This window comes from Misgurnus anguillicaudatus, chromosome 11 (genome assembly GCF_027580225.2).
Source record: "Misgurnus anguillicaudatus chromosome 11, ASM2758022v2, whole genome shotgun sequence".
NCBI lineage: Eukaryota > Metazoa > Chordata > Actinopteri > Cypriniformes > Cobitidae > Misgurnus > Misgurnus anguillicaudatus.
In genome coordinates this window covers 20931541-20955569 of record NC_073347.2, presented here as the reverse complement: position 1 = coordinate 20955569, position 24029 = coordinate 20931541, and the positions used below count along the sequence as shown (strand labels likewise).

The 24029-nt window shown below is 37.8% G+C and overlaps 1 long non-coding RNA gene across 2 annotated transcripts in view; it reads left to right on the top strand.

Moving 5' to 3' along the window:
• The window catches only part of LOC129416802 (uncharacterized), a 342254-nt gene that overhangs the window by 229127 nt on the left and 89098 nt on the right, over nucleotides 1-24029 (top strand). Inside the window, exon 7 of one of the 2 annotated variants that reach the window (XR_008635554.2) lies at nucleotides 8514-8682. The exons of the other annotated variant lie outside the window; for it this stretch is intronic. This is a non-coding gene — a long non-coding RNA (uncharacterized lncRNA). Of the gene's footprint in view, nucleotides 1-8513; nucleotides 8683-24029 lie in introns of those variants that run through there. 2 annotated transcript variants of the gene reach the window in all.

Here is a 24029-nt window from a genome sequence, read left to right as displayed (position 1 = left end):
TTATCTTCATTATTATTATACATGAATATTCAGTAAATATTTTTCTGTCATCTAAAGTAGTCTAGCAAAACATCCATTTATTTTTTTTCTTAATATTTTTGTGTTAATTTGATTAAATTACAACATAACGCATGTTCAAACACAGCCGGACACATTGCGGTAATGAGAATTTCAGCAGAAAATGAGATAAAATTTACAATTATAAATTCTTATGTTGAAATCACACATTGTGCAAGGTAGAACACAGTATTGTGTTAATTCTGATGCTTTTTAATGCTACTATATTACACATTTTAAAGCTAAAATCATTAGTGCCGTGGTGTTTCAATGGTTTTGTGAGAATCACCCAAATATACAACCATGTAAACAATGTTGGGTTGTTTACATGGTTGCGTCAAATATAGACAAACCTAACAGGAATCCATTCAGCCGATCTCCGAGTCTGGTGCTACCACTTTTAGCATAGCTTAGCACAATCCATTGAATCTGATTAGACCATTAGCATCACACTAAAAAATAACCAAAGAGTTTTGATATTTTTTTCTATTTAAAACTTGACTCTTCTGTAGTTACATCGTGTTCTAAGACTGACGGAAAATTAAACGTTGTGATTTTCTAGGCCAATATGGCTAGGAACTATACTCTCATTCTGGCGTAATAATCAAGGTTGCTGCCGTAACATGGCTGTAGCAGGCGAAGTGATATTACGCACTGCCCCAAAATAGTCCCCTTGGTTACTTTCAATAGCAAGGAACTATTTTCAGCTGCTGCGTAATATCATTGCGCCTCCTGCAGTCATGTTACGGCAGCAAAGTCCTTGATTGTTACGCCAGAATGAGCTTATAGTTCCTAGCCATATCTCCCTAAAAAATTTTTTAATTTTCTGTCGGTCTTAGAACACGATGTAACTACAGAAGAGTCAAGTTTCAAATGGGAGGAGTATCGAAACTCTTTGGTTGTTTTTGGCGCGATGCTAATGGTCTAATCAGATTCAATGGATTATGCTAAGCTATGCTAAAAATGGTACCGCCAGACCCAGAGATCAGCTGAATTGATTCCAAAACGGTAAAAACCAATTGTTTAACTCTAGGGGAGCTGGAAAAGGAGCATATTATCAAAAAAAGTGGAGTGTCCCCTTAAGGTTTTTTAGGCAGCATTGGAGCATTGGTCTGAAGCTCCACGGGTGGAGACCTATTTTCATTCGTAACTAGATTGGCATTATTTATTAATTCACATTTGAAATAACAATTATAGTGTCAGAAGGGATCAAGCCCAAACCGTAATTGCAATGGAAAACATACTTAATGTGAAACTTATCCTCACTAAGTGCATCATGTCAGGGACCAGCTGCATGTCTCAAAGAGCTTCTCCTCGCAGATGTCACTTCTCCTCTCTCACCTCCACTACAACTGATTTGGACGTCCAGCTGTAGTATGTAGTTGTAGGAAGCCCGGCATTGCTTTCAATGCTCTCGGCTATCTTCCATTCTCTCCCATTCGCACATACACTGTCCCTCCGGGACCTTTAAGGTTTATGATGTTTCATTAGGAGGTCAGATCCATAGACATTTCATTAAAGCATGTACTGTAATGTTCTTTTGTAGACACTTCATATGCAGTCATGTAAGAACAGTGGAGTTGATTTACACAATACACAAATTGTTTGGTTTGTTTAGATTATTATTAAATGAAAAGTGTTGTTTTATAAAGCATTAAGTCATCACAGGCCATGCGTCACTGTGACTTTACCATGGGCAGTTATGTTTGCATTATTTGCTGCAAAAAGATGAATAAGTTTTATTTTTATAGCATAAATGGGAGGACTGGAAATGTTATTGTGTTTATCAAGTCTGTTCTTCTGCCAGGTTCTTCTTGTACCTTTCCATTTTTATACCTCTGGAGTGTCATAGGTATAAGAAGCTTTATTATGACATGAGCACACTAACGCACATGCGTCCAATCCCTCTCATAATTCTCTCCACACTGCACATCTGAGAAAACTCTGCACACTTTTAACTCTCTTCCTCATTCTTTTTATATTGAGGCTAGCTGCACTCATATTTCATGTCAAAGGCTTATTCTTTTATTGAACATCAAATCCTGAGTGTCTTAGTTGACGCTTCTTTCTTTCTTTCTTCTACTGCATACATATTCACGAGCTTGGTCGGCTATATGGTTTCTCAGACCAAATCTACAATTCTGCACATTAGCAAAGTAATAACACTACACGAATGGATCCCCCATTCTAAATTTAGAAGTTAAGTCATCTGTTAAGTCTTGACACACGGCGACTCCACTGTCTCCGGCGTCTGCGCTTTCGCCTTCACCAGCATTCCAAAATTTTGGCGGGAGGATGGCTTCGCTTGAATATCAGGCTGTGACACTTTGCATACTTATTTGAACTTTACATCTGACACAATGCAGAATAAATGCATAAATAAATAAAAAACGATTGGCGGCTCCTCTCACACACATACCTGTACACACAATTCCCAAAAAATGCACACAAACACGCGCACTCCAGTTCTACTACTCTGGCTTGTCAAAATATTGTTTCAGTATATCCCCACTGTTTCTGGCCTGAAGTCAACTTCCATCTCATCTAATGAAAAATGCAGAGCGTTCACTGGGGATTAACTGGAAGGTTCTTGCAAAAAGCATGAGGGAGGAGAGGAGCAGGGCCCTGCTTTATGGCAACACAACTCAATCATTTAGTACCTGCAGCTGACCATTTGACCCGCTGCTTAGAGTTTTATTCTTCCCAAATAGCGGGGCAGAGATGAGGGAAGTGCTTGAGTTAGCGTTTTTCCTGTCGTCCTGATAAATATCTCTTGCACCTCAGCATGTGTTCCCATTTATCTGAGTAGGTGCCGGTGCTGTAGATACATTATTAAGTGTGATTAAACACATGCGCAGGAACTTGCGAACACGGAAACGCTTCTGTTGCGCACCATCGTTTTTCATCCCCACTCCCCACCTCTGCAAGCGCACACGTATTTAAACACGCAGTCGCTTCGGGTGTGTGTAATTGCGTGTGCGTATTTGCATGTTGAGCATAGTCAGTTCAGAAATTGCTGGATGGATGGAAGAGAGGAGATAAACATATAAACAGAAAAAAATAAAATAAAGATATATTTGTTTGAATAATAAACAGAATTAACGTTTTATGATGTGAAAATATCATGGCTGAAATGTAATGGGGGTCACCTCGGGACAAACTCGCTCACCTAAAATTGATCAATTATACTGTTTTGAATATCGTGACTTCGGCTGAGCGGTCCAGCGTGGCTTTTTGAATTCTGCTGCATAAATAATGCATGCAGGTTGGTGTATAATTTATGTAAGTGGACATGCAATCACCTCAAATTAAAGTGCATGAGCGGAGGTCAGGTTACTTGTTTTGCATGCATGTGTGTACGCGTGTGTATTTAAGGGTCCAAGTGCATCTCTCTCATTCCATTTAGCTCATTCCTCCATTTCAATTTCTTCCTCTCTTAAACATAAATATATGTAACAAAAATATTCTGGCTTTGCTGAGGTTGGAGACACATGGCTCACCAGTGACTGAGACTCACAAAGCAGGAGGCATTAAGACATCAATAATTAATTAAACCAACAGGCTCTCATAGATACCTACAGAGGAGGACATCTGGCTGAAAGCATACTCGCTCTCATTAAAACTGGGCTCCAAATGGGAGCTGATTAATCCTTTCCAAATGTTAATTGGTGGGTTAAAGTCTGGATAGCTGTCAGTGGTGCTGGTCTGTTTTGCTGGGCCTTAGCGGCGAGCAGTACTGGTTTGGATCACGGTTCATCCTGTTCCCAAGATGCACTGCCCAATGCTCCGCAAACCAGCCAATCGAAATCCCCGCTGCTGTCTTCCCGGCTCTCTCGCCGTAATGGTTATCACAGAACATTGGGGATTGCTCTGTGTGTTTGTCTTTCAGCATATTTCCCCTGTTTTGGCTGGTAATAAATTCTATTACCTTGAGTTTGATTGATTTGTGTACTTTATGCCTGGACAGAGTCTCTTTTATTGCTGTTGGTCCCAGTAACATTATCATGGCTATCCATCATGTGTAGAGATGTCCATTTTAAGGCAGTCTCTCGCCGGTGTTTCAGGAATCGGGACGTTTTAGCCAATGCTCAGCAGCTCTCTGTGTGTGTGTGACATGTTTATGAATGTCAAGATGCACTGTGGAGTCACGATGCTGTCCGGCAGATCACTGCATTAGCTGACAAACTCTCCCACTTGTCACATGAGGCATTGACCTAAAACGCGGCAGGGTTCATCTCTGTCTGCTGTCTCTCTCTCTCTGTCTCGTTCTCTCTTTTTCTTTTATGTCATATTTGGCATATTAGTTGCAATCGGAATGCCACATGAGCAATGAACTTTTGTCAAAAACTAAAAAGAACTTGAAGAGTAAATTTGGGAAAGTAGTTAGACAGACTACAAGTTACTAAGATAAGTAGCAGATGATACTTAATTTTGCAATCAGAGTAGGGGTGCGGGGGGCAAAAACTAACGCGAGGTTAGTTGTAACACGGACTGTTTACATTGTTGCACAAGGTTGAGCGTTTTGTTTTTCTGGAATTTTTTTCACGCTGCCAAAAGAAGATCTCCGGCAAATCATTGAAAAATGTATAATGTTTTTTCCAGAGAGTTATTGATGAACGAGTGTTTTGGTGGTATGCAAGTAAATTTTTTCATCTTATGTTTTTACGGTTTCTAAGTTGGGTGTGTAAGATATCAAATCCAATGCTATGTCATATTAATCCGTGTATTGTTGACTAAAACATAGCATCGTTTTGAAATATGTCTGCAGCTCTTAGCAACTTTTTTGTGGGCTTGAAAATATTTTGAAACTACAACTTAAAGGGCTCGTTATAGTTGTGTGTAGGTCCTACGGCGTAGCCGTGACAGCGTAGGTTCCGCATCGATTTTCTTTTCTACTTTTGCATCGTCGTCGACGTGCAAACACACACGCAGACTGCTGCTAGCCAGAATCCACGCGTGTAACCACAGTAGCAGCGTGACCGTCAAAGAAGAAGAAGCTTGACAAGTTAACCCACAAACAAAGAAGAAACAGCAACTTGTTGTGTATGATTTGAGAAGTAAATAAACAGCGACTTTTTTTGCAGTTTGAGTTACATCACTCCTCAACTTGGCTCATCTTTGTTTTCATCGTCGCAAACAGAAATACCTATGGCGCTGTATTTTTACCTGACGGGAGGGTTCTGGTGGATCAATCACAGCGCTTGCGGTCCACGTAGAACTGACGCGTTGTTAAAAATTTTGCAAGGTGCACGTCAGGCTACGTAGAGCTACGCACAGGCTACGGCGTAGAGCTTACACACGAGTATAAATCGGGCTTAACCCCTAAGAGCTTACGATATGAAAACTAACGTTAATGTTAGCGTAATTCTTGCCGTTGTTTTAAATAAGCTACACACGAATGATTGCTGGCTGCCAACAAAATAAATGTGCCTGTCTCATCAAAAATCATGTGTCAAATTTATTTTTGCTCATATCTTTAATATTGATTGAATAAGGTTACGTCAAAGATTAAAATCATAAAGGAATTAATGGCTAAAATCAGACTTTGATGCTCATTATCTCAGAATTAGATTTTTGAAACTGTAGTATGATTATTACAGACTGGGTCACATATAAAAAAAATGTTTTGTCATAATTGTGCTGCTTTTTCTCACAAATTTAGACATTTGTATCCATTTATAATTGAACTATTGTTAGAAAAGGGCTGAATTAATGAATACAGTATTGATACCTGTCTATTATAGACAGATATATAAACAATATCCACTTCAAGTATATAGACAAAATAGTATTGAAATATTTGCCTGCAAAGTTAATTTTTAGCAAGTGTTACAACTTGGGGTAAGTTGTAACGTTTGGACTTCTGTCAAGTTTAGTGTAATTGTCCAAGAATGGTAAGTACTTGAAACAAACTTCAAATGTTAATAAAAGAGGTGTGTGTGATGCTTGTGTAAAAATATAATTAATTTAACTATATTTTTTGAACGATTGAGACAAAACCAAAAAGCGTTAGGTTGTGCCTACTATTTATCTCACAGAAATAATAATAATCTTAAAAATGGAGGCAGCATTAACACGATTTCACAAGAATATTATTTGTATTTTGTGAGGTGGAGATCGAAAAAGTGATTATGAAAAAAGCAAGAATGAAGCCCCACCTCTAAACCCAGTGTCACTCGGGTGTATGCCAATCATATTTAAATTTATGAATGAGACTGTATAAGTTTATATGAATTATCCACTTCATAAAATAGGTATGAATTGCCATGAGATTGTGTTGACAGCATTCATTTGATCAGACAAATTAACTGTATACTGCTGAAGTATACTTACTAATACACAGACAGCATGCTATATTTATACAATTAGTATAAACAGCAGCAAACATAATATTTTGTTTTAAAGACAGGGATTTCTGCACAGGGAATTAATGAATCATTTCCTGGAAACTGTTTGTTTACATTGGCTGTTCGAACAAACTGATTTGCTAAAATGAATTGGATTTCCAGATGCCAAATATGAAAGAGAGAGAGAGAGAGAGAGGATTGTTTTGAAGTGTGTTTTAATTATTTTCTAGTCTCGCTCTGCAGCATGTGTGCACAGTATATAGTGTGCCAAAAAATACAGTGATGTAACATTTTATCACACTTTATCACCACAAGTAGCTTGTTACTGCAAAGAAGCTGAGCTCCTGTCAGATTCCAGCTAAGTTTGTAGCGTTGCTGCTTTCTTTTAAGCTAGTTACTCCCATTGCTACTGTTACACCTCTGATATACCGTATGGTTATTCACATTTGCAAGGTGTTTGTTGGCTGAATCCCCTCGCTGGTCTCTGGGGACTTGTGTTAGACTGTGCGGTGTTCACAGCATTCAGCTGACATGATCTTGTTTGAGCCTGAAGTCGAGCTGTTGTTTCATTTAAAGCCTGACCTTGTGCTTCTCTTCAGAACTTCTCACCTCACCTTCCTCCCACTGCACACAGTTAACACCATCCAGAACTCAAGTGCTGTTCAATACCCTTTTCTTCTTTGCATCTGTGCGAGAACCATGTATGTGGGTTCATCTGTGTGGGTGTGGGGTTATAGTGTGCCTATACGGGCCACGGTACGGCACAAACAGCTTGCTTAATTACCATGAAGAAAGATCTGTTATAGGATCATTAACAAAGCATGTGTATGAAACAACGCTTCTAAATATACCACGCATCAGAAGAAGTGAGGCAGCTGTAGCATTGTTGTGTTGGCAGTATTGTTGTGGGCATTTCACTTTAAACTCTCTCGCAATTATTTCTTTTATTTTTAAACTTCCAACAGCTGTCTCTGATGCAGGTGTGCTCTGGCCAAGACATGCATTGCCATCAGCATTTTGTCGTGGTACAGTACAGCTTAGGATATGGCTATTAATAATCTGCTTTAACAGATCAGGGTTACCAGAAAAATATTAAATATAAAAAATATTAAAAGGGACATTTCACAAGACTTTTTTAATACATTTAAAATACATTTTTGGTGTCCCCAGAGTACGTAGGTGAAGTTCTAGCTCAAAATACAATATAAATAATTTGTAGCATGTTAAAATTGCCACTTTGTAGATGTACTGTTTTGGGTGTGTCCTTTTAAATGCAAATGAGCTGATCCGTGCACTAAATGGCATTGGCGTGGTTGAATACAAGCGTGCTGCACAAGCCCTAAAAAGTGAAGCCAAAACGTCTCAATCGCCCCCCAGTGACTGGTCCCAGTATAGGTCATAAACCCCACCTCCCCCATGTTATTCTATGGAACTTGAGGCCAACTAAACAATTTAATTACACTTCAATTATCTTTTTTCTGAAGCTGGTTTCTGTCATTTACTGTAGCTTTTATCACGCTGATGTAAATTGTAGTGTTTTTTTTTAATAACTTTGTTTTTAGTTAGTTATTAATGTTATAAAAACGGTGGTGTCACGTCATGATTGACAGCTGTGATATGTGCATTCTGCGAGAGCGAGGGCGGGGCCTTGATTTTGCGGCTATACTTCCTGCTCACTACTGTGCAGGACTGGTTTCGAAATCGCTACTGCCCAGACTCAAGACCCAAGATGTCAGCGCCGTATCGGGACACTGGCGTCTTCACTTTTCACCAATGGAAGAGAGCGAACGGGCGTCGTCCATCTTTTTTACAGTCTATGGTTGAATAGTGCAGATTAAGGGGTCATATTATCCCCTTCTGACATCACAAGGGGAGACAAATTTCAATTACCTATGTTTGTAGAGAATGGTTTATTAAAACTAAGTTATTGGGTTGTTCTTTTTCACATTTTCTATGTTGATACAAGCACTGAGGACCCAATTATACGTGTAGCACTTAAACATAGAAAAAGTCAGATTTTCATGATATGTCCCATTTAAAAGTGCTTATATTTCATCTGTTATAGGCTTACCTACTTTAACTTAAATGTCTTTAATGTCTTTCTTGTAGTCAAGACCACCTAAACCGAGACCAAGTCATGACCAAGACCAAGAGGCTGAGACTGAGACAAGACCAAGACTTTAAAGGGTCGAGACCAAGTCAAGACCAAGACCAAGACAGGCCAAGAAAAAGACCAAGACCAGTGCAAGTCACTGCATTAAAACACTCATGATGAAATGTAGCATATGATTAGGCACTTCTTGTCTGTGTGTGTGTGCGTGCGTGCGTGTCTGTGTGCCATCAGAGAAGTTGATAAAATAATCAAAGGCATTGCAGATATGTGGGAATTTATCTTTATAAGCAAATAAAAGTGAACAAACACTAAAGAGCTGAAAACAACTTAACCATTTATTCTGAAATGTCTTTCCATGGCTTGCCACCCACTTAACACAATGCAGGCGTTTTTAGTAATAAAATTAGAAAAAATTATTCAGTAAAATAGAAATAACAAATGCAGTGCAACGTACTTAAATATTTGCATACAATATTGTCAAAATCAGCAGAAAAAAATGTGCTAATTTGTTCTGTTTGGCTATTTGAATACTCCTTAAAATGCTGTGTGTCCAATAAGTGTGATGTAACCAGGCTTAAAAAAGACTAGATATAGACTATGAATCAAGCTATACATTAATCTTATTGTAGGACATTTTCTCTGATTGCAGTAACATAAACTGCCTCCTTTGTAAGTATTTATTTTTATAATGTTACTATTTATTAATCACTTACTACTGCTACCTTATTACTGTTATTACTGTAAATACTTCCCTATCTACAGGTATGTAATTTTACTTTGTTTTATGATGTTACTATTTATTAATCACTTACTGCTGCTACTTTTAAATGGTACAATGTCACGTGGCACTTTGCCGGGCGCTATATTGTCTGTATCTGTCCTGTGGCATATAGATGGTTTCAGCAGTAACAACATAAACAAGCGGCTGTCGCGGTCCGCACGTAACTTCCGGTAAACTCAGCTAATAATAAATAACCACAAAGTACTTTAAACGTAGTTTATTTATATAACAAGCAAAAAACAACACATATATTACCTAGGAAACCAAAACATTTGTTATTTTCGACGAGGCATTTGTTAAAGAGATCAGTTTAGCAACTAGTCAGACCATTAAAAAAAAAAAAAAAACGGAAGTAAGGTTCGGATCCAGACGTGTATCACGTGCGTCCGATGAATCCGTCTATACTGTTGTTTGCACTGCCTGTCTTGTTGCACTTTTTGCAGTACGTAGCTCTTTTTTTGCCTAGTGTAACTCTCTGTTGTTCTATGTAGCGCCATAGTCCTGGAAAAACGTTGTTTCATTTCACTGTGTATTGCATCAGCTATATATGTTTGAAATGACACTAAAGCTTCTTGAATCTTGTTCTTTTTGTTCTATCGTTATTCCAGACAAATTCACAGGAATGCCCTCTGCCCCCTTGTCTTTCCCAGTTTGTGACTTAAACATGTGGTCATCCTAGTACGAACAAAACTCTGTATCTAACTTGTTTTTTTTCCTGAAATGCTGCTTACACAAGTACAGTTGGAAAACCGTGACTGCGTGTGCTACAGCCCAGAGCTGCTGTTTGCCAGCACACGAATCGTTCTGTTGTTTCCAGCTGTCACCAGAGCCATGTATACAGAACAGGGTGATGGTCTAGCTCAAGATAAAAGTGCACCCTGTCAACAGTGCCTGTCCTTACCATGCAGGCCTGGGCATTTTTGTTTCACCTTATCAGATACAGCAGCCCAGAGAGTGTGTGTGTGTGAATGGCACTTATTTGCGTACCGCAGAGAAAGACTTACAGAGAGCTCTAATATGATCAAGTCCCATACCTCACACCGAAGCTCATTACACACGCGCCAAGGGACGCGTGTTTAATATATCAAAAATCTCAATTATACCACCTAATTGATATCCGTATTTGCTTAATTGGTCAATTTCATTTACCCCAACCCCCTATCCACGAAAGAAGTCGAACTGAGGTAGCACAACTGATGTACGACACTGTTTCTTGCAAGTGGAATGAACAATTTCGCTCTTTTAGCTCTGCTATTTTTCCCAGATTGGAAAAGATAATAAATGCATTCTCATCAACTTAGGCTCAGACTGACTGTGAAATTAAACCAATCACCAAAGCAATTACAGCAGGAGAGGAGAGGGTCAGATCAATAGCAGCCCATTATAAGTGGCCGATAAAGAGAGAGAAAACACCCAGGATTCAGGGAATTCCTCAATGTCTGATTGAGTGATTGCTAAACAGGGGATTCTACAAGCAAATGTTAAATGGCATCAACAGCTCAGTGCAGTCTATGGATAGGTAATTATTTTTAAGCCTCTTTTTGAAAAGGGTTACTTTATTCAATAATTGGAAAGATGCAGTACCCCCTATTGTTGGTGTGTGGCAATCTCTCTCTCTCTCTCTCTCTCTCTCTTTCTACACAACTGATTTTTTGGATGTACACTATTTTGCAAGGCAGTAAAATGCATTCTTGAAGAATTCAATATACTACATTTGTTGAAGTGCATTAGCAGGATTCATAAAAAATTGTTGCCAACATCTTTAAGGATCATTATCTGTATATGTCAGATTGCGGATTTGTTTTTTTGCAGTTATGTTTGTGTTCTTTAATAAGCATGTGTTGTAGTAATACTAAAAATGGACAAGAAGTTTAACAAGGAAAATGAACACTTGCTTTTTGCACGGTTTGCCATAAAGTATTGTAGGATAACCTAAACATCTTCCCTCTTCTATAGTCCAACCCGGTAAACTGTGACCTGGGTCAAGGCCTTCTGCACTCTCTTTCATCTCCTCTGTGTAGATTCACCCACTAGTATTGATTCCTTATTGACCTGAGATGTTCTTAGCTTCATTCTGCAGTCCTTTTCTCAACTGAATGTACTGTAAGAAACAAGTCATTTACATTTGATTATATCTTTCTTTCCTGCTTGCTTGGTTTCTTTCTTGGTTTTTGCTTTTTTCTCTCGGTGTAGACATACTGCTGCAGAAATGTATGCACAATAAAGAGTAGGGTACTGTAGTATATAGTGAGGCCTGACTTTTTCCATGTTTAATTGTTATAATTGGGTCCCCAGTGTTTCTATCAACCTAGACAATAAGTTCAGTTTTGTCCTCATTAAGTTGGAGAAAGTTAATAGAAAACCAATCCTTAATGTCCCGGATGCAATCCATCAGGGTCTGAATGGACTCGCCAGATTTCAATGGCAAATACAGTTGCATATCATCAGCATAAAAATGAAATAAAATATTATGCTTCCTGATGATATCCCCAAGCGGACGCATATATAAGTTAAAAAGAACCAGACCCAGGATGGAGCCCTGAGGTACTCCACTAAGAATAGGAGAAGAAGATGAAGAGAATTTGCCTATCTTCGATGTAGACATACTGCTGCAGAAATGTATGCACAATAAAGAGTAGGGTACTGTAGTATATAGTGAGGCCTGTTTTTTTTTTACTTTCAGTCTACCTGCTGTATAACATTTAAAGGGAACATATCATGAAAACCAGACTTTTTCCATGTTCCATAAGTGCTATAATTGGGTCCCCAGTGCTTCTATCAACCTAGACAATAAGTTCAGTTTTGTCCTCATTAAGTTGGAGAATGTTAATAGAAAACCACTCCTTAATGCCCCGGATGCAATCCATCAGGGTCTGAATGGACTCGCCGGATTTCAATTGCAAATACAGTTGCGTATCATCAGCATACAAATGAAATAAATATTATGCTTCCTGATGAGATCAACCCAGTAACTTAGTTTTGGTAAACCATTCTTTGCAAGCATGTGAAAAATAGGTCACTGAAATGTGGTTCCCCCTATGATGTCAGAAAAGGATAATACCACCGCTTAATCTGCACTATCCAACCACAGCACTGCCATTTAGTGCAGAGATCAACTCATTTGTATTTGAAAGGACACACCCAAAATGGCACACCCCTTTTTGCTCACACCTACAAAGTGGCAATTTTAACATGCCAAAATAAATTATCTATATGATATTTTGAGCTAGAACTTCACATATGTACTCTGGGGACACCAGAGATGTATTTCACATCTTAAAAAAGCCTTGTGAAATGTCCCCTTTAAGTTATTGCCTATTTTTACTGATTGCAATGTAGGGAACCACTTTGAATTGATGCAGACTAATCCAGCGTAGTATCTGAGAGAAGTCGTGGACTCTAGATACATGTTTGCTCTACTATATATCTGACAGTGACATCTTCTAATTACTTTTGACTGTAGGGCAGTGCTAGTGACATACAGACCCATTTCATATATGTAGATGCCAAGTGCACATGACAATGTCACAGTGATGGAAAAACAACTGTCTTACTAGTTGGTATCACATGCAAATAGAGTGTAATAGAAATTAGATAATTATTCATTCCTTTCAACTAATTAGTTTCCCTCACCATGCACACACGCGCGCGCACACACACACACACACACACATACACACATTGGGACAGTGAATCTGTTGAGAGCTCTGCTTTTATGAGTGCCCTCCGGATCCAAAAGTAAGAAATAAATCCGAAGGGAAACTCTCTCATGGTAATTCTTATTGTTTGTACTTTTATTTGTTTATTCATTTGTTGACTTATCTATTCATTTCATTATTGTTGTTATTTTTCTTCTTGTATTTCCCAGTAGTGATTTAAGTTCTAAATGGTTTCAACTTTTCTTTTGATCTCATTTAAAGAAAGAATAAACAAGAAAATAAAAAGCTCTTGAAGTTAACAATAATACATTTCTTTTTACTTACAGTATGCCACCTTATCATCACAGCGCTGCTGTAACTGCAGTAGCTACATATAAACTGAGCAAAAAACCTTTGTGCATTGCCGTGTATAGTAAGCGTTTGGTCTTTTGTATTTGTTTGTAAACCTGACAAATAAAACATGTTCAGCTCCACTGTTCTACCTCCCTGTTTAGATACAGTGCTTGAAATAGAATATGTAATTTTGGTTTTTCTGCTTTGATGAAATAGTACTGTGTAAATAGGGTTTGGCCATCTTAGTAATCACTTCTATTGAGTGCAGAGAGCTCTGGATAAATAGGTCCTAATTTGTGAGAGGTGTATATTTCTCTGAATATTTTCTCTGAAACCAAATCAGATAGAAAAGAAGTGTGGTTTGTAATGAACTCACTTGTTGGAGCTATGTTTTAACGGTCCTAATACATTAAGCCATGGTGCTCATGTGGGAAATGCCAGGTTGGGTCTGAGATGTTTCTGTGCAGGTAACATTTATAGGTAACATCACTAGCATCTAATTTTTTTTTCGTTTAATTCATTCATTCATAATTGAACAAATGTGATTTGAGCTACTTTACACAGAGTAAAAGGAAATCACATCATAAGATCGCATACAGATAAATAGAAGATTATTTGGTCAAATCACCACCAGTCTTAAACTATTTTAGTTTGTATCTTAAGGACAGGTCTTTTTCTGTGGAGATAGGCCAATTCTCTTCATCTTCTTCTCCTATTCTTAGTGGAGTACCGCAGGGCTCCATCTTGGGTCCGCTTCTTTTTAACTTATATATGCGTCCACTTGGGGATATCATCAGGAAGCATAATATTTTATTTCATTTTTATGGTGATGATACGCAACTGTATTTGCCATTGAAATCCGGCGAGCCAACTAAATGAGGACAAAACTGAACTTATTGTCTTTGGCCCACAATTATGAAGAAATAATCTTAGTACGGAGTTAGTTAACTTTTCCCTCAGTTTCCTCCCAGGTTAGAAATCTTGGTGTCATTTTTGACTCTGAACTATGTTTATCTAAACAAATAAATTCCGTGGTAAAGAATAGTTTTTATCAGTTACGGTTAATTTCCAAACTAAAATCATTTTGTCATTCCACGATTTGGAGAAAGTTATGCTTTTATCACTTCATGCTTGGACTACTGTAATTCATTGTATTTTGATCTTCCTCAAACATTGCTTGGTCGACTACAGATGGTCCAAAATGCAGCTGCAAGTCTGCTGACCAGGACAAAGAAATACGATCATGTTACCCCAATTTTAGCCTCGCTCCAATGGCTCCCGATTAATTTTATACTTCAATTTAAAACTCTCTTGTTTGTTTTTAAAGCTCTTAATGATCAAGCTCCCTTATATATTACAAACCTTCTTACACCCCTGGGTTGCATTAGATCTTTAAGATCCACAGACAGGGCTCTTTTATCTATCTCTCATTCCCGTCTAAAATCTAAGGGAGATGGAGCCTTTGCTGTCGCCGCCCCACGTCTATGGAACAATTTGCCTCTGGACATCCGCCTTGCACCTACAATTACAATTTTAAAATTGAAAACTTATCTTTATTCCCTGGCATTTAATTTTTTTATTGATGCTATTTCTGACTTGTTTTTACCCTGTACAGCACTTTGGATAACTCTGCTATGTTTAAATGTGCTTTATAAATAAATTGTACTTACTTACTTACTAATGTTGCTAAAATTAAAATGTTGATAGCTGATAACTAACTGTATCGAGTCTATCACCAAATACAGCACTGTAAAACGTGCTGATATTGAACATCTACACTACAGCTGGAGAGCAAAAGACCTCATTGCGCAACCCTGAACAATGAAAGCCATTATGATTACAGAGCAATGATAAGATCAGTTAAAGCAGCGATAAAACCGATTTCTCTTCGTTGTTTTTATGACATTTTCATTTAGTCTTTTAATCCACGTCCTATGGGCAGTAATTAAAGCACGTGCTCAGTGAGCTCTTTCCTGGAGTGAGGGAGTATTACATTCTGACCTTTTCAGATAAGAATCCACACGCAGGATTTGTAGTGCCGCACTTCAAGTGGTGCTTCTAAAGATGCCAAAATTGATTTATTCCCATTACCGAGGTGCTAGTTTTGGTGTGTGGTGTTTAGAAAGACAATGTTCTCCGTTAGTCTCAGGTAATTTACTCAACTCCACGTGGGCCATCTTTGTGGGCCACCCTTGCATTTTTATTGTTGTTAGATTTTGTGTAGAGCATTTGGCGGAGATAATTTCGATTGTTGAATAGCAGGCTTGAAAAATGGTCTAACATAGTAATGCACACAGCTACCCAGGTGCTGACTTTATTGGTTTCGGTTTTATTAGTTTTTGCTTTTGTGTCGTACTGTAGATACTTCAAAAGGTGCGACTTGCTTTTTATTAAATTCTTTGACTTCAGAAGTTGGTTTACTCAGCTGGTTTACAAAGGTAAATCCCTAGGAATACTACTTTATCAAAGCAAGTCATTTTAAGTTGTTTTCTGTTGTCCACGCTACACAGAGGTGCACCTTCATGCCAGTAAATTAAATGTGCTATGTGTTATAAAGACAATAAGAAATTCACCACAGCTGAGGACGGTTCACGGGGGAGTTGTTTTATTTCTACAAACTCCATCATCTCTATAAAGCTCACTAATTTGTTTTGACTTTCTTGAATAGCTTTGAGCAGGAGAGCGACTTTAACATGACCCTGCTCCAATGCCAAACTCGGCTTCTCCTGCGTGATTTGCTCATACAAATGAAATGTGTGGTTTGGGTGACAACAGAACCCCTCACGTTTCGACAGAGCGTTGTGTAGAATTCCAAGGGGTCCCGAAGAAGCCCGACCAGCGCTGCGAACCGATTCAATTCAGATGGAATTCATTTCAACAAACCATCCCTCTTCATACATGCTAAGAGTGACAAAGAGCTTTTGAGTAGCAAGGGAATTAATAGAAGGTGGTAAAAGGCAAAGGGATAGAAGGAAAGGAAAATAGATTTTGATTGACAAACACAGGATGCAATTAGCAGAGTGTCTGGGTGAGCGAGCGAGAGGGAGTGAGAGCAGCGATGTGGATCCGTGCTCTGGTGGTGAAGGGCTATAGCGGTGGGTAACGCTGACTGGAGACTCTCGTGTCTTCTGCCATATGGTCTCCTTGTAGCTCTGCTCAGTTCCCAGGCTCACAGCTATGCGTAATGTGCACTGTTTCAAGAGGAGGTTATACACAAAAACACACACCATCTGACTGATGTTTTGCATTCTGATATATCAAAACAGTTTGTGCATCTGAGGTATCGCCCGTTTATCCCTCAGGGAGCCTTCACGGAGTCGACCATGCAGTTGCTAAATTGAGAAGAAACTTAATTAAAAATACGCAGGTGAAGAAAACTTTCGGTAAATTGAATGTGATCTCATTTATCTCGAATCCAACGCTGTGTTATTAATGACCAGGGAGTTTTTGTTTACAACTGTAGAGCTTGGTGTAAATAAATTGAGTTTTGTGTCTGTAGTTGCTGGTGGGTTTGACGGCGGTCAGGCGGTCAGGGTGAGGCCTGCAGTAGGGTTTTGTCCCCGTGTACCTTTGGATCTGTGTAATTGGGGAGCAGACCTGTCAACGGGAAGTATGTTGTTTCTTTTTAGAGCACCACTGCAGGCTCGCGTGCCGGTGATGGATAGTAGTTTGTCCAGAGCCAGGGGTCGTAGCTCGGCAAGGTGTGATCTAAACAGAGGCCTTTGCCTTACCTCATTTCTCTCATTAACACACAGCCAGGGTTTGGCCTACATCCTGCATCTACACTGTATCTTTTTCTGGACATTAGCCTCCGAGGTGAGTAAAAAAAGGTGTAAATTAGGTTTTCTTGTTATGCCAGCAATGTATTGGTGAATCACTTTGTTTACATTGTTTATAATAATAATAATGATAATAGTAATGATATTAATTAGGGATGTCCCGATACCACTTTTTCATTTGCGATCCGAATCCGATACCAGAATTCCGAATATCAGCCAATACCTGCCCAATACTACTGTAATTAAATGTGTATAGTGCTTTCTGGTACATCTAGTATAATTTTAAATGTAAAAATCAATAATTTTAAATGAATTGCATTAGTAATTATTAATCATGGCAGTGTTTAGGAGAACATATATTATGTACGTTTGATCAATTAAGTATGCTAAATATTTTTTTTCCTTAGAAGCTATTGAGTGTATTAAAAGACTTGGAATATAGTGCATAAAACGTTTATGGTGCTTTTATAATACTTTGTCCTTTTTATAGATTATCAGTAACAACCACGGCTAACGCACAGTATTGGAATTGGATCGGTCATGTTGTCGGTCCTCGATCGATATCCGATCCAGCCAAAAAGCCCGGATCGGCCCGAAACCGATCCAGAATATCGGATTGGGACATCTCTAATGTTAGTAATAGTAATAATAATAATAATAATAATAAAACAACAACAACAATACTAAGAGTAACAATAACATCAATAATCATCATAATAATAACTATAATAATAATAATAATAATAATAATCATCATAATACTCATAATAATAATAATAATAATAATAATAATAATAATAACAACAACATAAATAATAATAATAATGATGATGATGATAATAACAAACCGATAACAACAACAATACCAATACTAACAATAACAGCAATAATAATAATAATAATAATAATAAATCAATACTAATAGCAGTCGGAGCCGATTGTGTAGTGGACAGTGCTCCGACATATGGTGCAGACGCACTTCCGGCAACCCGAGTTCGATTCCCGGCTCGAGGTCCTTTGCCGATCCCATGCCCCTCTCGGCACCCTGTACTTTCTTGTCGTCTCTTGATTACTGTCTGTCAAATAAAGGCAAAAAGGCCCAAAAAATAATAATAAAAAACAATACTAATAGTAACAATAATAATAACAATAACATCAATAATAATAATAATAATAATAATAATAATAATAATAAATACATTCTGATAATACATTTAAAAGCCCCTAAATTATTACAAATGTTTAAAACAGCACAGTTATATTTTATGAAAGTGTGGCCCTAAAAATAACACTATTAAGACTCATTTACCATGACAGAAAGACAAGTAAATGCATTTTATCAGATAAATACAGGGTAAATGTCCCAAGTTTTGGTAACACGTGAAAGGGATAGAGAACAACTGTTAATAAAAATATGTTGTTTGACCTTCTGAGGTTGATGATGAAAAGTTAAACACCTAACAATGTGTTGAAATCGAAATCATGACATAATTTGTAGGCCCTGTCGTCACCTTGGGTTTTTTAGGCCTTATTTGTGGAAAATGGTGTTTGCAGTGTGACCCTACATAATATTGTAGCTCTCAAACAGTCATATTACACAGTAAACATGACTGTCTGTCCCTACAGAGATGCTGATTGGGATGTGTCTATCTGCCTTTGATGTTTGTTTAGGTATATATCAGTTATCAGAAGTGTTATTGACACACTCTTTTTCACTCTCTCCATCCGTTCTCGTGCTCACAGTTTACAATCCAGTTCATTCACTGAAGCAGAAAATATTGCTGTCTAGATATTTGTCCTGGGGCCGATATAGAGGGCATTGTCTTGGGACTGTGAGCTCATAGCTGTGCATGGCAGCTGCAAAGTGTGCTTTGTTACGTGTCTAAGGATTGGGGTTCAAGACCTTGCTTTTTCTTGAAATACTAGGCAGATCAGAGACGCATCTGTTCCGAGGGGAGCATGGGTCGACGCTTCACTGTCCAATTTTTCTCCATTATTTATTTATTTCGATTCTCGTGTTTTGTATCTTCTCTTCCCGCAACACGATTTCCAGGCCAGACCCTGAGACTGCCCTGCAGTGTACCACGGCCCCGGGGGCTTTTCTTTCTCCTATTGTTCTCATTATCCAAAACACAGTATTTAACCTACAAACATTTAAAGTAAAACTGGGAACAGCTGTCACATTAGAGGGAGACAGCGCTGGCAGTAATAACCAAAATACTGTAATTGAAGCCGTGATGTAATGCGAGCGCAGGCAGAATAAACAATAGACTCACTTTTGTTTGTTTTTGAAGGCTGTTAAACAGTAGTGAGTTTTCCCTCAAGATACTGTAACAGGGATGATCTACAGGAAGCATATAGCCTGTTTGCATATGCGGCTCTTTCTCTTGCACTGCCACACTGTTGCACTGACGTTTTTTGTCTTTCCTTCTCTGCAGGCCTCTAAACTGTAGCAGAAGGTTAGTGTCATATTGCGTTTTAGTGTTTAGTGGAGGAGCATGATAGTATGGAGGGGAGCAGAAGCGTCCTGAGCAGCGATCCTACAGTGCCCGCTGGGCTTCACCCATCATGTATATATTTATACATTGGTTAAATTGGGGTTCTGCAAGTTGGGGAACCACAAAATCTGGTGCTAATTCTGGTGCCCTTGTCAAGACTACCAATTTAGAAAAGCAAAATGAATGATCAAGCCATTTTAGAACCTTCATAGAAATATATACCTACACAAAAATGACTAACAACACAATCTCATGGCAATAACTATTTTATGAGGTGGCTAATTTGTAAATTTATATGCATTACAAATTTGTATCTCATTTGTAGTACAATAAACTTGAATGAATTAAAAATACTTATAATAAAGAGATAAAACCTATTTCAGGTTTATTTTTCTTACCCAACTGTCAAAGTTATGTTTGCATAAATTCTCTTCAATTCAAATTTTCACTGTTGGAAAGCAGTGGAAGTTGCTTCAACTTAAAAAGTGGATTACCTGGTTGCACTGAAAAAAAAAGATAAGTGGTTGCAATCAATTTATTTAAGCTACATTTAAACAAATACATTTTTTTGTTTTGTTTTTCTATTTTTTGTTTGTTTGTTTAAATGTAGCTTAAATAAATTGATTGCGACCACTTACAGTACCTTAAAAAATTTAGTAAATTGAATGAATAATTTTTTTCAGTGTGCCTTACACTTTACAGTTAATTCAACTCAAAAGTATTAGTTGACACAACAATTTTTATTCAACTTTTTATATTTAACTGATATTTCAAGTTGAATTAACTTAAAATTTTAGGGCATCTTACTTTTTAAAGTTGAACCAACAATACTTTTATTTTTTTATGCAGTGTATGCAAAAAAAATTGCAAAAAAAGTTATAGATAAGTCTTTTATTTTGTATACATTTTTAATTGTAGTAATTTTGTTAAGAAAACTACATTTAAAGTGGATCTATTTCATTGCTAAAAATAACATTAGTGTATTTGGTATAATACAATGTGTTCGCTTGGTTTATGGTTAAAAAATAATCAGAGATAAATTATTAAAAATTATTTTACACATACCGTACATTTTTGTAGCCCCAGATATCCTGCCTGCCTCAAACGCTTTGATAAAAGTGTCCCGGATTGGCCAGCTAATCTTTACGTTGTGATTGGCCTGAATACCTCTGATGTCAGCTGGAAATATGACGCTCCTTGCCATGTTTGAAAGATTCGCACACAATGCAATGCTAACAGGAGTTAACTTACAGGCTTGTGAGTCAAAGTGGGAGGAATTGTGATAATGACTGTTGTGTCTATGTCAACAGATCCATGAAGTAAACTGTTGTCTACAATCCGTGTTTGTTGTAGTCCAAGAAAAGAGATTTACGTTGGAGACGATAACTCGCTACATAGCTTACTTGGGGTTTTACCTTTTGCATATCGTTAAAATGTACTAATACATACTTACACAGCAAAGACAATTTAAAATCATGAATCGGACAATAGTTGCTTTTTAATAAATAAAGTCACTTTGCTTCTCAGGTAAATGTATCTTGATTTTTTTATTTGTACTGGAAAACTACCGCATAATACTAAACATGTTTTTTTGTAGTATACTCTGTAATAACACCTTAAATCACATACAATCAAATTAGCTTCACAAGTAATTTTTACGTATTATTTAAATTTTGACCAGTTGTGAGTTGCTATAAGTTCTGTTGTAACAAAAATAAGTTTGAATTGCTTAACTTATTTTGTTAAAAAATTTCAAACTTAAATAGTTGATTTTAGTTGTGAATAAAATACGATTGTACTTAAAAGTGTAAGGCAGCAAAACAAATTATAGTGTAATCATGCATTTTTGTACAATTAAATTTTCTATATTTGTGCGTTTTATGCGAAATTGCCACTATTTAAAATACTGAGATCAGGTTGAGATTACAATACATGAAATGGCCCACATAACTGTTGTGGATCATCCTGGCACAGTTTAACCTCAGTTTATGCATATGCAAATCTCATAGGATGTATGTTTATCTGAAGGTAAGTGAGTGTGAGTGCAGCTCCACATCTATCGAATCCATTCCAGTCTAGGATATAGTCCATTTACACTGACAGCCTGAAGAAATATGGCCTCTTAATTGGTGAATCATGATGCGTTGTAGTAGCCGTGATTGCCACCAAAGTGAAACAGTGAGATTATTAGCCATCCCGCAATGAAATTTATTATGATCTACAGGGCTCTGTGTGTGGAGAGACCATTTCACCTCAGCAGGAAAACAACAACACTGTCCTTATTAGTCATACTTCACTAGCTGTCAACAGCCACAAAGGCGACTCATGATTAAAAATGAACATCCCGCACATGTTCGGGGCCGTCGCGTGTTTGGTGTCACGAGCGAAACGTCGGGTTATTTGTGTGCTTTATTGATGGAGCAGCTTTGAGAGGAAAGACACCGTTTTGAAGTATCTGTTAATTTTCATACTGCAGCAGAGATAGAGAGTGAAAGAAATGATAACCGGAAATAAATCAGCAGGCGAAAAGAATTCTCAGCTTCATAATTCTGTGGAAAATATGGAGACTGAAACCCCCATTACAGAGGAAATTGAAGCTCTTTGTTCTTAAGCATTTTCTTCTTCGCATATTTCCCTGGATGGAGTCGGAGATTTGCTGGGCCGGAGTTACCCAGATGAGACAAACAGGAATTAAAACGCCATATGCTTGGAAACGTTACCTCCGCACTGCTCAGATGCCTCTGCAATTTCTATCACTATAAAGAAGGGAAGCGTTAGTGCACCTAAACCACTTATTTGTTTATTTAGCTTTCTGCCATTTTTACTGGTTTTAAGTTTTTGCAGCATCCTGTTCATTTTTATAGGATGCTTAGCAACCCAAGCGGAGGACCTTCTACGGATGGATATAAATGATTATGTGTTGGAAATGCAAAGAAATGCATATGTTTTTGAAAAACATCTCCATAAAGAGCCCTGAGAGAGCCAGCCTCTACGAGTTCATGCTGACGGGTTTCAGCAAGGTTACAAGGCATGGAGCCTGGGAGCCCGAGCTTTGATTTGTAAAGCCGATGAGATGTTTCTTATTTGGAAGCCCAGCTCAATCTCAATCTAGCGGCACATTAGAGGTGCTGTTCCCCTACGCCCCACCTAGCTCAGTTAATTGTGTGTTTTCAACCCACTGTCGGAGGCTAATTTAACTATAGATTGAAATGAAACAGCCCTGGCCTCACATTTTCTGGCAATCAAGACTCCAATTTGACTGTGTTTTCTCAGCAGACATTAATGATTCCAAAGCTAATACTCATTGTTTGAGGTGACATAGCAGCCCTGGCATTTACTTAACCTTTTGTCTTATGTACAAGTCAGAGTCAATGCAGAATCTACTCTTAATTAATATCTTTTCATCTCTCTGCCAACATTCATCTCTTGAATATTCAGGGACAGTCAAAGTAGACAAAGGCGGATAATTCAAAGATAAAGGACGGGAAGAACATTTTATTTAATCGAAAAAGAAAAAAGGAGTAAAAACTTTCTTTTTGTATTTTTTATGAGATTTGTCAGGCATAATTAACATTCAGAACAGCCTCTTGGTTACTGTAAAGCAACGCTAACAAAGAAGAGCTCAAGTCACCTTGAACCTTAAACTGGTTTGGGAATCAACCAACCAACCATCTATAAGGTGCTGTTTTATGTAGTCACTAAAAACTTTTAATGGCTCTGTTCAGTCTTTTCCAGGATTGCTTTGATTTGTAATATTAGAAGTTCTGGGGTGCGTTTCCCAAAAGCATTGTTAGCCAACAAACATCGTAAGTTCCATCGTTACTAACATCGTTCAATGATTTTTCCCGAAACCATCGTTCAAACGAACATTCGCAAACAAATCGCTAACTTGTGTCGTTGGAAAGACAGCTCTTCACCAGTCGTTAGAAGCATCGTTCCTTGTTATTATCATATGTAGACTTACGTTGATCATGCTTTTGAACAAAATAAGCAAAAAACCTAGTACAGTCTATATTCATCATTCTAAATATATAACAATTTTCTTTTACATCTTTAAATTTGTAAACAGAATGAATTTGAAAACTGAGCATGTGCGCAGAACTACTAGCTTTAAGACCCTGGGGAATCCCTTGGAGGAGTGACATAAGAGGGACCTTGCGCGTGAATTAAATATCTTGAAAATAAACAACAGATAACTAAATCACGTTAACAAAATCAGTCTTCCGATGCAATATATGTTATTTACAGCAATAGGCATTAAAGCGATTTATTAGTACTTCACCTCCCAAGTGACATCATCAGCTGTGTTGTTAAAACAACATGGTTCAAACAAAGAATGTGTGAAAAAGTTACTATGCTTTAGGGAAACAGTCGTGACAAGGTAGTTCGTTTCTCCAACGATGCATCGTACTATGGTCGTTCAGCAACGAGTTACGTTGTTGTTTGGGAAACGAACCCCTGG